The 14,336-nt window shown below is 45.2% G+C and overlaps 1 protein-coding gene and 1 long non-coding RNA gene across 2 annotated transcripts in view; one reads left to right on the forward strand and one right to left on the reverse strand.

The window, feature by feature from the left end:
• Positions 1–14,336, forward strand: part of THSD4 (thrombospondin type 1 domain containing 4) — a gene marked incomplete at its 5' end in the record, with an annotated part of 544,049 nt that overhangs the window by 301,998 nt on the left and 227,715 nt on the right. The window lies entirely within an intron of this gene.
• Positions 10,086–14,336, reverse strand: part of LOC308345730 — a 31,802-nt gene continuing 27,551 nt past the window's right edge. The window contains exons 3-5 of the long non-coding RNA XR_013967100.1: positions 13,628–13,724; positions 13,379–13,460; positions 10,086–12,784 (exon numbers count right to left, since the gene is read on the reverse strand). This is a non-coding gene — a long non-coding RNA (uncharacterized lncRNA). The remainder of the gene's footprint in view (positions 12,785–13,378; positions 13,461–13,627; positions 13,725–14,336) is intronic.

The following is a 14,336-nucleotide window of genomic DNA, read 5'->3' on the forward strand; positions in this document are numbered from 1 at the left end:
AGTCGGTGGTATCACAATTCCAGACTTCAAGCTCTATTACAAAGCTGTCATCATCAAGACAGTATGGTACTGGCACAAAAACAGACATATAGACCAATGGAACAGAATAGAGAGCCCAGAAATAGACCCTCAACTCTATGGTCAACTAATCTTCGACAAAGCAGGAAAGAATATCCAATGGAAAAAAGACAGCCTCTTCAACAAATGGTGCTGGGAAAATTGGACAGCCACATGCAGAAAAATGAAATTGGACTATTTCCTTACACCACACACGAAAATAGACTCAAAGTGGATGAAGGACCTCAATGTGCGAAAGGAATCTATCAAAATCCTTGAGGAGAATGCAGGCAGCAACCTCTTTGACCTCCACCGCAGCAACTTCTTCCTAGGAACATCGCCAAAGGCGACAGAAGCAAGGGCAAAAATGAACTATTGGGATTTCATCAAGATCAAAAGCTTTTGCACAGCAAAGGAAACAGTTAACAAAACCAAAAGACAACTGACAGAATGGGAGAAGATATTTGCAAACGACATATCAGATAAAGGGCTCGTATCCAAAATCTATAAAGAGCTTATCAAACTCAATACCCAAAGAACAAATAATCCAGTCAAGAAATGGGCAGAGGACATGAACAGACATTTCTGCAAGGAAGACATCCAGATGGCCAACAGACACATGAAAAAATGCTCCACATCACTCGGCATCAGGGAAATACAAATCAAAACCACAATGAGATACCACCTCACACCAGTCAGAATGGCTAAAATTAACAAGTCAAGAAATGACAGATGCTGGCGAGGATGCGGAGAGAGGGGAACCCTCCTACACTGTTGGTGGGAATGCAAGCTGGTGCAACCACTCTGGAAAACAGTGTGGAGGTTCCTCAAAAAACTGAAAATAGAGCTACCCTACGACCCAGCAATTGCACTCCTGGGTATATATCCTAAAGATACAAACGTGGTGCTCCGAAGGGGCACGTGCACCCGAATGTTTATAGCAGCAATGTCCACAATAGCCAAACTGTGGAAAGCGCCTAGATGTCCATCAACAGATGAATGGATAAAGAAGATGTGGTATATATACACAATGGAATACTATGCAGCCATCAAAAGACATGAAATCTTGCCATTTGCGACGACGTGGATGGAACTAGAGGGTATCATGCTTAGCGAAATAAGTCAATCGGAGAAATATAACTATCATATGATCTCTTTGATATGAGGAAGTGGAGATGCAAGGTGGGGGGGGTTTGGGGGGAGGTAGGAAAAGAAAAAATGAAAAGATGGGATTGGGAGGGAGACAAACCATAAAAGACTCAATCTCAAGAAACAGACTGAGGGTTGCGGGGGGGAAGGGGGATGGGAGAGGGTGGTGGGGAAATGGACATTGGGGAGGGTATGTGCTATGATGAGTGCTGTGAAATGTGTAAACCAGACGATTCACAGACCTGTACCCCTGGGGATAAAAATACATTATATGTTTATTAAAATAAAAAAAATTAAAAAAAAATGCATATCTCGGGGCGCTTGGGTGGCTCAGTGGGTTAAAGCCTCTGCTTTCTGCTCAGGTCATGATCTCAGGGTCCTGGGATCGAGCCCTGCATCAGGCTCTCTCCTCAGCAGGGAGCCTGCTTTCTCCTCTCTCTCTGCCTGCCTCTCTGCCTACTTGTGATCTCTGTCAAGTAAATAAATTAAAAAAAAAATGCATGTCTGTCTAGGGCTCCTCCAGAAGTAGGCCTTCAACGTGGCGGGGTTCAGGACCCCGGGAGTTGTCCTTCCTCCTACACTCTTCATTGGCTGCCCTGGGGCTCAGAACTCTGCTTCCTCATCTTGCCCCAACACCCACAGGCCGGCACACCACTCTCTGCTCTTTGTACTTTTTAAATATCCCCTGAGGCTGACACTAGACTCTAGAATGCTAAGCTTCCTGATTGGGGTATTAAATTATATCCCAGGAACCAGTTCATTGTTTTTGCTGACTTCTGGTCCCAGAGTTGCATGGGTTTTAATCGGTCGGTCCTTAGTTTTCCCATCAACGACTATTTTTAGGACACTCTATAGCAGAACACGAGGATTTTTGGGAGTTCGCATTGAAAACCTACCCTCAGCTGTTCGTTTTCCTTCCAGCCACACTGAGATTTCCCTCTGCTATGTTCTCAGCTGGGGACACTCCAGCTGAGAGTGTCCCTGCTCCCTTCATTGTCCCGAAGTTTGAAAGGTGGGGGCTGGGGCATGTGGTCCTCAGCAGTTACCTCAATGAACTGCCCCTGCAGACTTTGTCTACCTCCCATGAGACCCCAGGCCCCTTTAAGGCAAGGCTCACATCTTTGGTCTCTGTACCCCTCATGCCTAGAGGAGAGCCCGGACTCAGCGTTGTAATATTAACTTGAGTTGTATATAACTGGTGCCACAAAGCCAGATGTGCTCCCCAAATACATGCCCCACAAAAGCAGGACTAGAGTTATATTGTAAGACTTGAAGAGAGAAACCCCAAGATGCTCCATCCAGCGTATTCTAACTCAGCCGAGCTGTGCCCCAATCAGATCTTCTAATAACTTGCGTTGGGCTCTACTCCTGAAAGAAGGAATGTCAAAGTCATTGCCACCAAAAAGTAAAATAAAAATGCGGCATACAGAAATGTCATTTGAAAATAACACTGGGGCGAGAAGAGAGAGATAAGTATGTGACTGAGAAAGACATGTTACGTGAGTTGTGAACATTGCTCAGGGAGCGGGAGGACCACTTAATTATCCAGTGAAATGGGAACTGTCTAGACAAGTAATTCAGATAGCTCAGGCTGAAGCCAACCGTTCAGGGGTTTGTGCCAGAGCCCAACCTCAGTCCTGCCTACTGGAGTCTCAGGGCTTTGTTTTGCCCTGGGTTAAGCCACATGTCTGTTGGCTGTCAACTATTAACAGTGAGTGGCTTACTATAAGAAGCTCAGGCTTAAAGGAACTCATCTTCTCCCTCGTGTCCAGCGTAGTCATGGTCAGACGAACTTGAGTCCAGCTTCCAGAAGTCATTCAACATGTAACCAACAGCTTTGCCCAAGTTCAGAGAGTCATGGTCACCCTGGGCCACCCCTCCACACCCAGCCCTGCTGCTCCTTGCAAATCCTCTGAGGGCACAAGCCACAGAACTGGAAATCAGAGGGGTATGTCTAACACTAGCTCAGCAGAGGGCTCTCCAAGGGTCTGGGGAAGGCCGTTTGGCCTGTCTGCTTCCCACTTCCTCATCTGTGAGGTGAAGGGCTGGGCTAGAACATTGAATTTTTTTTCCCTTCTGAATAGAGGTGCTAAAACACCTTTTCATTGCAGAGTTTATAAAACACAGAAAAATAGCATGCATATGTAAAGTATTTTCACATATTAGAAAACAAATTAGGATCCTGCTTTGGTTCCTAACATTATATGAAACACTTCTCTGTTCATTGAAGGAAAACAGAGTGTATAATTTGTCATAGCTTCCTAAACTTTCACAACCATTTGGTTTCCAAAATGCTTCCCATCTCAAACATTTTAGAATTCTTTGAGTGGCGCTAGATTTAAAAAAAAAAAAAAAAGGGAGGGGATGCCTTTCAGAGAGAAAGAGAGGGGAGAGAGAGATAACATGTCTGGGTACCAGGTTGTAGGCGCTGTGGGCATAGTTTAATCATAGGAATATTGGGAGGCGGCCCTCCTTGGCTCCCTCGTGGTCTTCCATGTTTATGCCAAGAATACAAGGCCATGACTGCTTTTTTAGCTGAGCCATTCTTCAGGGTGGGTTTTCAGTGAGCAAGCCTGAGAAGTGAGGTCAGAAAGACCTCCAGAACAAAGAGCAGGCTTGCTTAGTGCTTGCTTTAAAAGCAGCGCATTCCCTAAGCTCAGGGTCCCTCAGTGGCGGTGCAAAGTCAGTGTCTGCCTTGTCTTCCTGTGGGCTTGGGCCTGAGGCTCGCTGATGGAAATGCTCATGTCCACACTGCTTGCTGGGCTGGGAGACATGACATCTTTCGTCTCCAACATAGGATTCACTTGTCTTCCACCAGCAGGAGTTTAACTCATTAGCTTGAAAGTGGGATAGAGTCAACCCCCAGGCCAAACCATTATTCCATGTTAGTTAAATGAGGGTGATTGGGCAGCAAGGACACCTAGACCATAAGAAGTTCAGCAAGATGCTTCACATGGCTGATGGGTGGCAGAGCTAGACGTCAATTCCAGAAGTATCGCGGCTTCTACAGGAACAGCCTGGGTCTGTTGGAATCCCAACCCCATATATGATATTGGCTGCTTTCACCACCCAGACACCACACCATACCCTCTAGTCCCTAGAAACCACTTGATAGGAAATTAACTGAGAACTTCAAATGGATTCTTCATTAAGAAAAGTAGTTGGTATAAGAGAATGGTCGAGTTGCATTCTTCTAAAAAAAAAAAAAGAAAGAAAGAAAGAAAGAAAAGTAGCTGGTCCTGGTTCGGTGTGAGGTCTGAAGCTACTTTCCTCAGAAAGCTTACCATCTGGTACCTATTTGGAGAACTCATCTACCAAGCTGCAGAACTGGTTTATTTAGATTAAATGAAAGCATTTAAATCTGGTTGTTGTGGTGTTTTATTGGCTTTGAAAAGCATTTTTTCTTTAGCAGGCCACAGTGCATAAATATTATGGATATTCTTAAAAATGAAATGAACACAGTAGGGGCCGTTCTAATACCTATTTTGGCAGAAGTAACAAGCTTCCCATGCTGGTGAGAAGAGAAGGTAAGGTAATAATCCTAGGAACATGTGGCACTGCTATCCTAGGGCAAGAAACTTTTTTTTTAAGACTTTATTTTTTCGGGGTGCCTGGGTGGCTCAGTTGGTTAAGGGTCTGCCTTCAGCTCAGGTCGTGGTCCCGGGGTCTTGGGATCGAGCCCCGCATTGCTTCTCCCTCTCCCTCTGCTCCCCACCCCACCCCCACTTGTACTTTCCTTCTCTCTCTCTCTCAAAAAAAAAAAACAAAACCCAAAACTTAATTTTTTACAGCAGATTTAGAGTCACAGCAATACTGAGAAGAAGGTACAGAGATTTCTCATATACCCCCCACCACCCATGCATGGCTTCCCCCACTGTGGGCCTCCCCCATCTGGTACGTTTGTTACAACTGATAAAGCCGCACTGGCACATCATTATCACCCAAAGTCCGTATCTGACATTAAGCTTTGCTGCAAGAGACTTTCTACTGATCAAAGATGGAGTAGTGCCCATTGACAGAGAATGCGTGTGTTGAAGGAGTACCCAGGGAGCTTGCTGAAAGTACTCTCAGCACTCAGTGATGGGTAGACATTATGACCAGGTACTTGGTAAATGTTCTCCATACATTTGTTCATCCCAGGCATTTATTCCGTAACAATGACTGTGCGGCTGCTGCGAGGACAGACACTGGGAGCCGAGCAGTGACCACCCCAGAGGTACCTGCTCTCATGGAGCTTGTGTTCTAGAGGCAGACAGGGTGTCAGTGATGATAACTGCTCTGAAAAAAAGTTGAATAGGAAAAAGCAGCTAGAGAGAGAGGGTGTGGGTGGTGCTCTGTGAGATGTGGTCAGAGGGGGCCTTTGCCCTGAGACGCTATCGCGGGAAGGGGTGGGGCGCAAGGGGCAGGAAGGTGTGGGTGATACTGCCTGCGTTACGAACAGACATGGGAGTATATGTGAAAAAGAACCAGGTTTCCTTGCAACCCAGCCTTGTGTTCTGATTTGGACCATGGTCTCTCTCTGCTGGACCCAACTCACCTGCGGCCTAGGGAGGATCCTCGTGGAGTGAGACAGCAAGCAAAGCTTTTGTGTTGTGAATGGACACCCAGAATGCTCATCATTTACCACAGTGGGCCATCGAGGAAGCAGAAAATTTTATTTTTATTTGAATGGAATAAACATCTATCTTCCCACATGCCACGCTCTGATAGCAGAGGAGGAGTGTAATTGTGCTTGGTGGTGTGATGGAGCCCCATTTTGTTCTAAGGAGCAAGGGGAGGAGTGTGAGTGGGGATGAGAAGAAATTCAACATGGCGGCTATGTCCAGTACAGCCAGTCAGGGGAAGAGGGGGCCAAATTCTGGGAAGCAAGAGGGATACGAAGGAAGGGAAAGAGAGTGGTGCCGGTTGTGGGTGGTTTATGGAACTGGCCGCCGGGTTGACCACAGTGGGCATTTTCAGGGACATTTGGTAATGTGCTGAGGCCAGCCGCTTTCTCTCAGCTTTTGGCTGAAAGAGTAGCCCCCCCAACCCCCCTCTTAGCAGAAGATGGGAGGATGAGGAGACTCTTAGAAGGCCTGGGTCTTCTCACTGAGCTGAACCTCACCCATTTTATTGGTATTTTCCCTTCCTCTCAGGGGAGAGAGACATTTCCTTTCATTGCAAATATTCAAGGATTTGTCCGGTTCACTTTCACAGAAGAATTAAAACGTGGGAAAACCAAATCCTTACCCCACACCCTTTTCTTTCCCCTCTCCCCACCCCCGCCACTGCTTTCATTTCGGCTTTTGCTTAATTTTGTAACATTAATTCTTTGATCCTTCCAGCCATAAATCATTTAAGTGACTTTGATTAAATAACCGCTTAACTTCCAAAATTCTTTGTATAATGATGGCATTTCTTGTCATATTCTATACAATTATAATGAGGTTTGGCAAAGCAGGTTCAGATGCCAGTACACCTGGACTCCTCCCGGCGCGCTGTGATTTAAGACAACTTATTTCACCTCTCGGGGCTTAGCCTTACCCGTTGATAAGAAAAGCTTACTATTTAATATACATCCCCCATGGAGACGGTGTCGGGAATTTTATTCACTTAGTGTTTATAAAGGTTCTTTATGGGCGACCCCAGGGAGGGCGATGCCCATGAATATTTCAATATGCAATAGGAAATCTGCTGTTTGGGCCATCCAGCCGATATTATATAATGAGCTGGGTTTTTTGGCTCCACGTTCCCTACTGAGACTTTCTTCTGGCTTCTCTGGAGACGGAATTTTGCTGCTTTCCCCGGTGGCTGAGAGACTAGGGGTGTGGCTGGACCCGCTGAACTCAGGGTGGATTTTCTGCCCAGGTGTGGAGGTCTGGGTTCTGTCTGTGTAGGACAGGCGACGACTGCTCATGTCTCTCGTTTTGAAGCTTAACGCCTATCTGTGAAAGCCAGGACCCCCGTCCATTTCAGCAAACCTTCTAGCAAATTCCTCTTCATTTTACTGGCCCCCTGGCTTTATTAGTAATATCGGTTCACTCCCACTGACACGTATGGGTTGCTGTGTGACGAAGGGTGAGCGATTTCGATCAGGCGGTGTTTTCCTGCAATCCCTGCGCTTTCAGTAACTATTAAAGACGACAGTAAAACGTGTAGAACGGACATCGTTCAGGCGTTCCCCATGGCTGCTGAAATTACTATTTCTCTGCCAGAGCAAGAGACCCGTGAAATGCGGGCGTAAGGACAGGCAGCCGCCAAAAACGTGGGTTTTTAAGTTTAAGCTAATATTTAACATGGGATAAGGACTACTGGTAAATACTGATTTATCTTCCCTCCTATTTCCCTCGGGGCTTAATCTCCCAGCTCAGAACATTAAACAGTTTATTATTCCACCTGTATTATAAAAACAATCCTAGAGTTCTCTTCCTTCTTTCTTTTCTTTGTTTTTTGTTTTTGTTTTTTAAGGAAAAAAAAAAAAACAAAAAAACATCCAATATCCCAGCAGGACAGAGCAATGCCTATGTGTCGAGTGACACAGCCGTCGTGGGAAGAGGCCTGGCCAGGGCTCTGTTCCTTGCAGGGACCTGCCTTTTTCCTTGGCCTGAGCCTACATTCTTACCTGCGACAGCGCTGGAAAAGAGTTCAAGTCTAGGCTTTAGAGAGAGCCAGGAGGATTGGTGGGACGTCACCGACACCCCGCCAAGTAGCCACATGAGCCATCGAGAGTCGTGTTGTATGGTAAGAATGAAATGATAGTTGTGTTCCATAGCTGCTCTGTGTGATGGCCGAGAACCACGCTGGGGCTACTGAGCTCTTGAAATGTGGCTCGTGCAACCGAGGAAGGGAATTTTCCATTTTATTGCATTTTTGATCATTTACATCTCAGCAGCCACGTGTGGCGCGTCCCTGCCATATTAGCAGAGATTTATAGTTTCCCAAGGGTTAGCTTAAGAATACGTCACCCCCATGACAAAAGTAGAACGAAAACCAAGAGTGGTTCTGCTTTTACCTTGGACCCCTCTGTCCCCAGGTCCTGGGAAAGTCTGGCCCTCCCTTTATGGTTGAACTTTATCCCTTATTCTCTTCTGTATTTCACCTTGCCTACTCCTTTTTTTTTTTTAATAACACCTTTATTGAGATTTAAGTCACGTACCATACAATTCACATATTCAGTAGTTTATACTCTATTCACAAGGTTGTGCAACTGTCACTGCTATCCGTTTGCTAGCATTGTTAACCATGTATGGACGTGCCAAATTCTTTATCCACTCATCATTTGCTGGTCTTTGGATTGTGTTCGCTTTTTCGCTGTTACGAGTACTGATACTGTACACACTGGTCAGTGACTTTCTGTGGGAATGTATGTGTTCGTGCCCCTGAGATTTGCACCTAGGAGTGGAGTTGATGGGTCACAGGCTCACTCTACTTTAACCTTTCGCGGAACTGCCGGACTGTTTTCCAGAGCGGCCACACCGTCTCACATTCCCATCAGCATTGTGTGAGGGTTCTAAATTCTCCACATCCTTGCCAGCGCTTGTTACCATCTGTCTGTCCGACTACAGGCATGCCAGCGGGTGTGAGGTGGTGTCTTACTGGGGCTCTGATCTGCGTTTCCTAGAGCCCCTCACTCTTTGTCCCCCATCTGTTCACATTGTGTCGGGGGGGGCCCCTTCCCCAGGTAGCTCAGCCCAGGGATGCTGTTTTGCAAGAAAAAGAGCAAGTTGCATTTTAGGTGTTTCTTCTGAACGAACAGACGTTACTTCTGTGGCACAGTTACAAACAGAAACCTGAGGTGATAGCGTGTAACCATTTGGTGCCCAGTCAGACATTGGATACATTTATACTTTTTCTGGGTCACATTCCTAGGCAGAGCTGCATTCCCTAGAACAGTCTCTGTAAGTAAAAGTGGTTCGAGCCAGTCTTAAGGGTGTGCTTTTACAAATTCCCTGTCACAGGGGTGCCTGGGTGGCTCAGTCGGTTAAGCAGCTGCCTTCGGCTCAGGTTGTGATCCCAGGATCCTGGGATCGAGCCCCAAATTGGGCTCCCAGCTTGGTGGGGAGCCTGCTTCTCCCTCTCCCTCTGCCTGCTGCTCTGCCTACTTGTACTCTCTCTGTCAAATAAATAAAATCTTTAAAGAAAAACATTCCTGTCACAAAAGTATCTCCCCAAGAGTCCTTTCTCAAGCAGACACAGAATATTCTAAGATCACCTTCCAATAGTAATGGTTTCAGGGATGCAGCAGAAGAATCAAAATGTTAACACAGGGTGGAAACAGAAAGACAAAAATCCAGGAGTGGGAGGGCCCTGACACCCAGGAGCCACGATTTGTCTGCAGGGGCTACGGCACCCTCAAGTTGCCTGCGTTCACGACTTCATGCATCCATTTCTTTCTTCCTTTCTTTCTTTCTTTCTTTCTTTCTTTCTTTCTTTCTTTCTTTCTTATTTTTTTTAAAGATTTTATGTATTTATTTATTTGAGAGAGAGTGAGAGAAAGCACGAGAGAGGAGAAGGTCAGAGGGAGAAGCAGACTCCCCGCGGAGCTGGGAGCCCAATACAGGACTTGATCCCAGAACTCAGGGATCATGACCTGAGCCGAAGACAGTCGCTTAACCAACTGAGCCATCCAGGCGCCCCACCCATCAATTTCTTTAATAAATATTCGGTGCCTTGAGGTGCTGGACACAGCCCTGGAGATAGACCTGTGCGTGAAGTGGACCTGGTCTTCGTTTGCCCAGACGAGGCCGATGGTCGTCAGATCGGCCAGGGTTAGGAAGAACACAGCCACACTGCGGACGGGACCATGTGTTGCTTGCTTGTGTGGTGTTTTCTTGTGCTCACCCCAGACAGCACAGCAGTGGGAGACATACCATCCCAGCATGACCGACCTACATGTACTTTTTTTTTTATTGTTAAATAGCCATTATTTAATGTCTTTATTCCTTTCTCTCTCTCTCTCTCTCTCTCTGTGTGTGTGTGTGTGTGTGTGTGTTTCTCTCAAACATTCTTTTTGATCTAGGTATCATTTTTATAACCAGCTTGTTTCTGGCATCTTAGAGATTAAGGGTTTGGTGAAAGACATTTCTATTGACAATGTTCCCTATCTTCTGTGTTTAATTTCTAGTTGTCCTTAAGTGCACTGCTCAAATATAACCTTTTCTGTAAAAGATCACTGTCACTGTCAATCCTGATGGCCTCTGGAGTGAATATTCCATTTTCTCCCTAAACTCCTATAGCACCGTGCACTTGCCTTATAACCCTTCCTGTTTTGTAGAAGGAAGGTTCTTTACCTGTTGACTTTCCTCACCAGTCAGTGAACATCTAAGAGTAAGGATTTTTGTCTGAGGCTTACTTATATTTTCAGCCCCAATCATAGAAACTCACAGCTAGCCGGTGATCAGTAAATGCTGAGTGAACAAATGAATGAATGAATGTAGAGGAGTGTAAAAAAAAAAAAATCCCATGAGCCCAGATTCTTTCTTCTAGCTAGGAGTAATTTGCCATGGAAATAGCAATGAGCGGTCAACTCTTGTGATCCTTGCTTATTATTTTATACATTTAATGGGGAAAAATAGAAATGCATTTTCTTGTTGGAAAATTTATTTGAAAAACAACAAAAGCTAGATAGGGAAAGATGATAGGAAGTCAGTTATTAAAGACCTTGATGCCTAAGGCCATGCTAATATTTTATCCGGGGAAACAGAATCAACGTCTTACCCCACAGACATTCTGGCAGTATTATTTCTAGGGTAAGAAATGAGGCACCAAGTCTGGTTCATCATGGGCAAGCCCAGATATGCAAAGAATAAAGAATGGGTTGGACCCAGAACAGATCCAAGGGCCTGAAGCGACATAAACAGGCCAGAGTACAAGAACCTTTCAACTCTTGGGAGAAAAGCAAGACCATGCAAACCAGGTGGACAGGCAGGAAGGTGGGTTAAGGAAGGGATTTAGGATAAGCAACAAGTCGCATAAGAAAATAACATAAACTGTGATTGCAAGAAGCTCAAACCCAGTATTTCAGAAACAAGGAAAGCAGTCAGATCAGAGCAAAAAAAATTGATCCAAAATCTAAGCCAAGATGACGGAGTGATATCATGATGTGAGTTGATGGGGAAGCAGGGTTGGGGAAGACCAGAAAATCTGGAGAATCTGGTGGTCGACCAGCAGTACTGGAGGCTTTCCAAGGCAGTGGGACGAAGCTGAGGGCTTCCCTTCCTCTGTGTCCGTGGATGCTGTGCCATCCTCGGATGCTTTTAGCCCCCATTTTACTGTTATTTACAAATAGCAGAATTGTGAATTTTATTAAGGAAGGCTATCACTAAAGTTTATAGACTGTCACAGATTGTGACAGTCCTCACCTTGAATTTTTGAGATAGGTAGGAAAGTATTTTTAAAGCCATTTATGTGACAATGGACTTATACCCAGAATATATAAAGAACCCATAACCAATAATAATAAGACTAACAAACTGTTAAAATGGGCAAAAGGCTTAAATTGAAACTTAGTAAAAGGAGATACATAAATGGTCACTAATTACATCATTAGTAATCAGGAACATACAAGTTAAAACCTTCATGCAATACAATGAATGCCACTCCACTGATGATACCAAGTGTTGGTGAGGAGAGAGATAGCAGTCTTCATACATTGCTAGTGGGTGTGTAAAATGGCACAACCACTTGGAGAATTGATCCAGCAAATACATGCGCACACACACACACGAGAGGACTTGAAATCAAAATACATGTGTGCACACACACACACACATACACACAGAGGACTTGAACAAGAGTGTTAATCACAGCTCTATTTATAACAGACCCAAACAGAAAACACCCATCAATAGGTGAGTAGATAAACAAATCAGAGTATATTCACACAACAGACACATTCAACAGAAAGGACCAAACTGTGATCCAACAACATGGCTGAATCTCGAAACCATTATGTTGATCAAAAGAAGCCAGACACAGAAGAGCTGATCCACCGGGTTTGGTTTCTGTGAAGTTCTAAGACAGGCGGAACTAAGCTATGGTAACAGAAATCGGGAAGTGCATGCTTCGGTTTACAGAAATGACTTGAAAGGGGCAGGAGGGAATTTCTCAGGTAATGGAAATGTTCTCTGCTTTGACTTGGGTGGTGGATACATGAGTATAAACATCTGTAGTGTTTGCAAATGTTTATCAGAACTCGGGGAACAGTACACTTAAGGCTGGTGCATTTTGTGATGTATAAATTACACCTTTACACAAGAAGAAAATCGGGTTTGTAGAAGTGAAGATACTTGCTTAAAGTCGGGCAGCAAATAAATGGCAGAGCCAATCCTCCAACCCAGGCCAGCTGATGTCAGAGTTAGAGCCCCCTTGCCTACATCAGCTTCTCTGAACATACACGGAAGGAGAAGAAGCGTCGAGCACATCTGCAAGGGAGCAGAAAGAAGACTCCTTTGTACCAGGGGAAGGAAGGGCAGTAGTCACTGAGGTCACATTTCTGTCCTGGGCACGAGCGCGTTCCATCTGGCCACCTGCAGGAGTAATTAGGAAGGCTTGACAGACGCTGGAGCAGAGATAAGCATCGCCATCCGGCTCCAGGATCCTGCCAGTAGAGAAGGTATTAAGGTTATTCTTTTGTGGGCATCCACCTTGGGTAGTCAATAATCAACCTATTACATTTGTAAGACCTTTCAAAAAACCGCCTGGGTGGCTCAGTGGGTTAAAGTCTCTGCCTTTGGCTCAGGTCATGATCCCAGAGTCCTGGGATCGAGCCCTGCATCGGGCCTGAGAGCCTGCTTCCTCCTCTCTCTCTGCCTGCCTCTCTGCCTACTTGTGATCTCTGTCTGTCAAATAAATAAATAAAATCTTTAACAAAACAAAACAAACAAAAAACCCCTCTCTGAGTTAATACATTTCTTTTATAAGAAAATGGATGTTACAAACAAAAGGAGAAAAATTCAATACTTCCTAGGTCTTCTATCGGGTGGTAAACTCTGATATTTTTCACTGCTTGCTAATAAACAGAAAGGGTTTATTTTAACAACAGTGGGATCGTGCTATGTGTGCCGTTTCGTGACGCGCTTTTTAAAGACCACCTCTCCGTTAGAAGATATATATAGATACCCTCTGTCTTGTGCCTGACATCCAATGGACAGGTATATCCAGGCGTGTTTCACCAAACCTTGCTGTTACTTACGTTGTTTCCGGGTGTTTTGCTGGAAACATGTTGTACATTGCATGTTTGCTCTTCCTTCTAGTGTCTTCCTCAGGGAAAGTTCCTAGAAGTGGGAATTCTGGCTCAAAACTGAGGTTTGGACATCTCATTCATATTGTCGTTTTTTTTCTTTTTAGAATGTTTTTGCCAATTCACATTCTCACAAGCAGTGCCTTTGTGTGTTGTCCTGGGTCGCCCGGACGCACACTGCAACTTCAGGTCCCATCTTACCTCTTCTCATGGCAACGTGGCCTGGAAGGGTTAAAAATTAACCCTTGCTGTTGTGAGGCTCCGTCTTCTCAGCAATGCCTGAATTCCCTTTTGGATTCTGCTAGTTTGAAAATGAAAAATATTTCTTTTAAAACGTTACTTTGAGAACATGATTGGTGTTCGAATGTAATCGAAAGATTGGAGGAGCTGGAGGCAGAAGTGATCTGGGGTACAAATAGCTCGGTTTCACGGCTGGCTGGCTCATCGCCTATCGCTGTGTGCGATCCTGGGCAAGTTTCTTGCTTGCTCTTCCCGGGCCTCTGTGGCCCCGAGTCTAAGATGAGGGACTAAGGAGGACCTGATCCCTACCCTATGCTGTCTTCACTTATGACATTCTGTAAATCTTTGGCTATGTAAAGCATTCCTCTCAAAGGCTGGGCTTATAAATTGTAACTGTCAGACCTTTGAAATGCAGCTTGTGTGGGAAAGGAAAAAACCCAGCAGCTACCTTACTGCTGGATCAGAATTCTATGTTCTTTGTGAAGTAATAAATTGTGTCTTGGCTCCCGGATTATTCCAGGTTGCCTCGGGTTTTGTGGAAGTGGCTTTTTCAGGAATTGTTCCCATTGCCGGAAAGTGGGTGTTAATTTGTGCCTTGGCTGTTTTTCAGGGCACACTCTGGCAAAGACCTGGCAGGTTTTTTTCAGAGGATCAGCAGAAGCAGGGACCT

This window comes from Martes martes (assembly GCF_963455335.1).
Source record: "Martes martes genome assembly, chromosome: 7".
NCBI classification, from domain to species: domain Eukaryota; kingdom Metazoa; phylum Chordata; class Mammalia; order Carnivora; family Mustelidae; genus Martes; species Martes martes.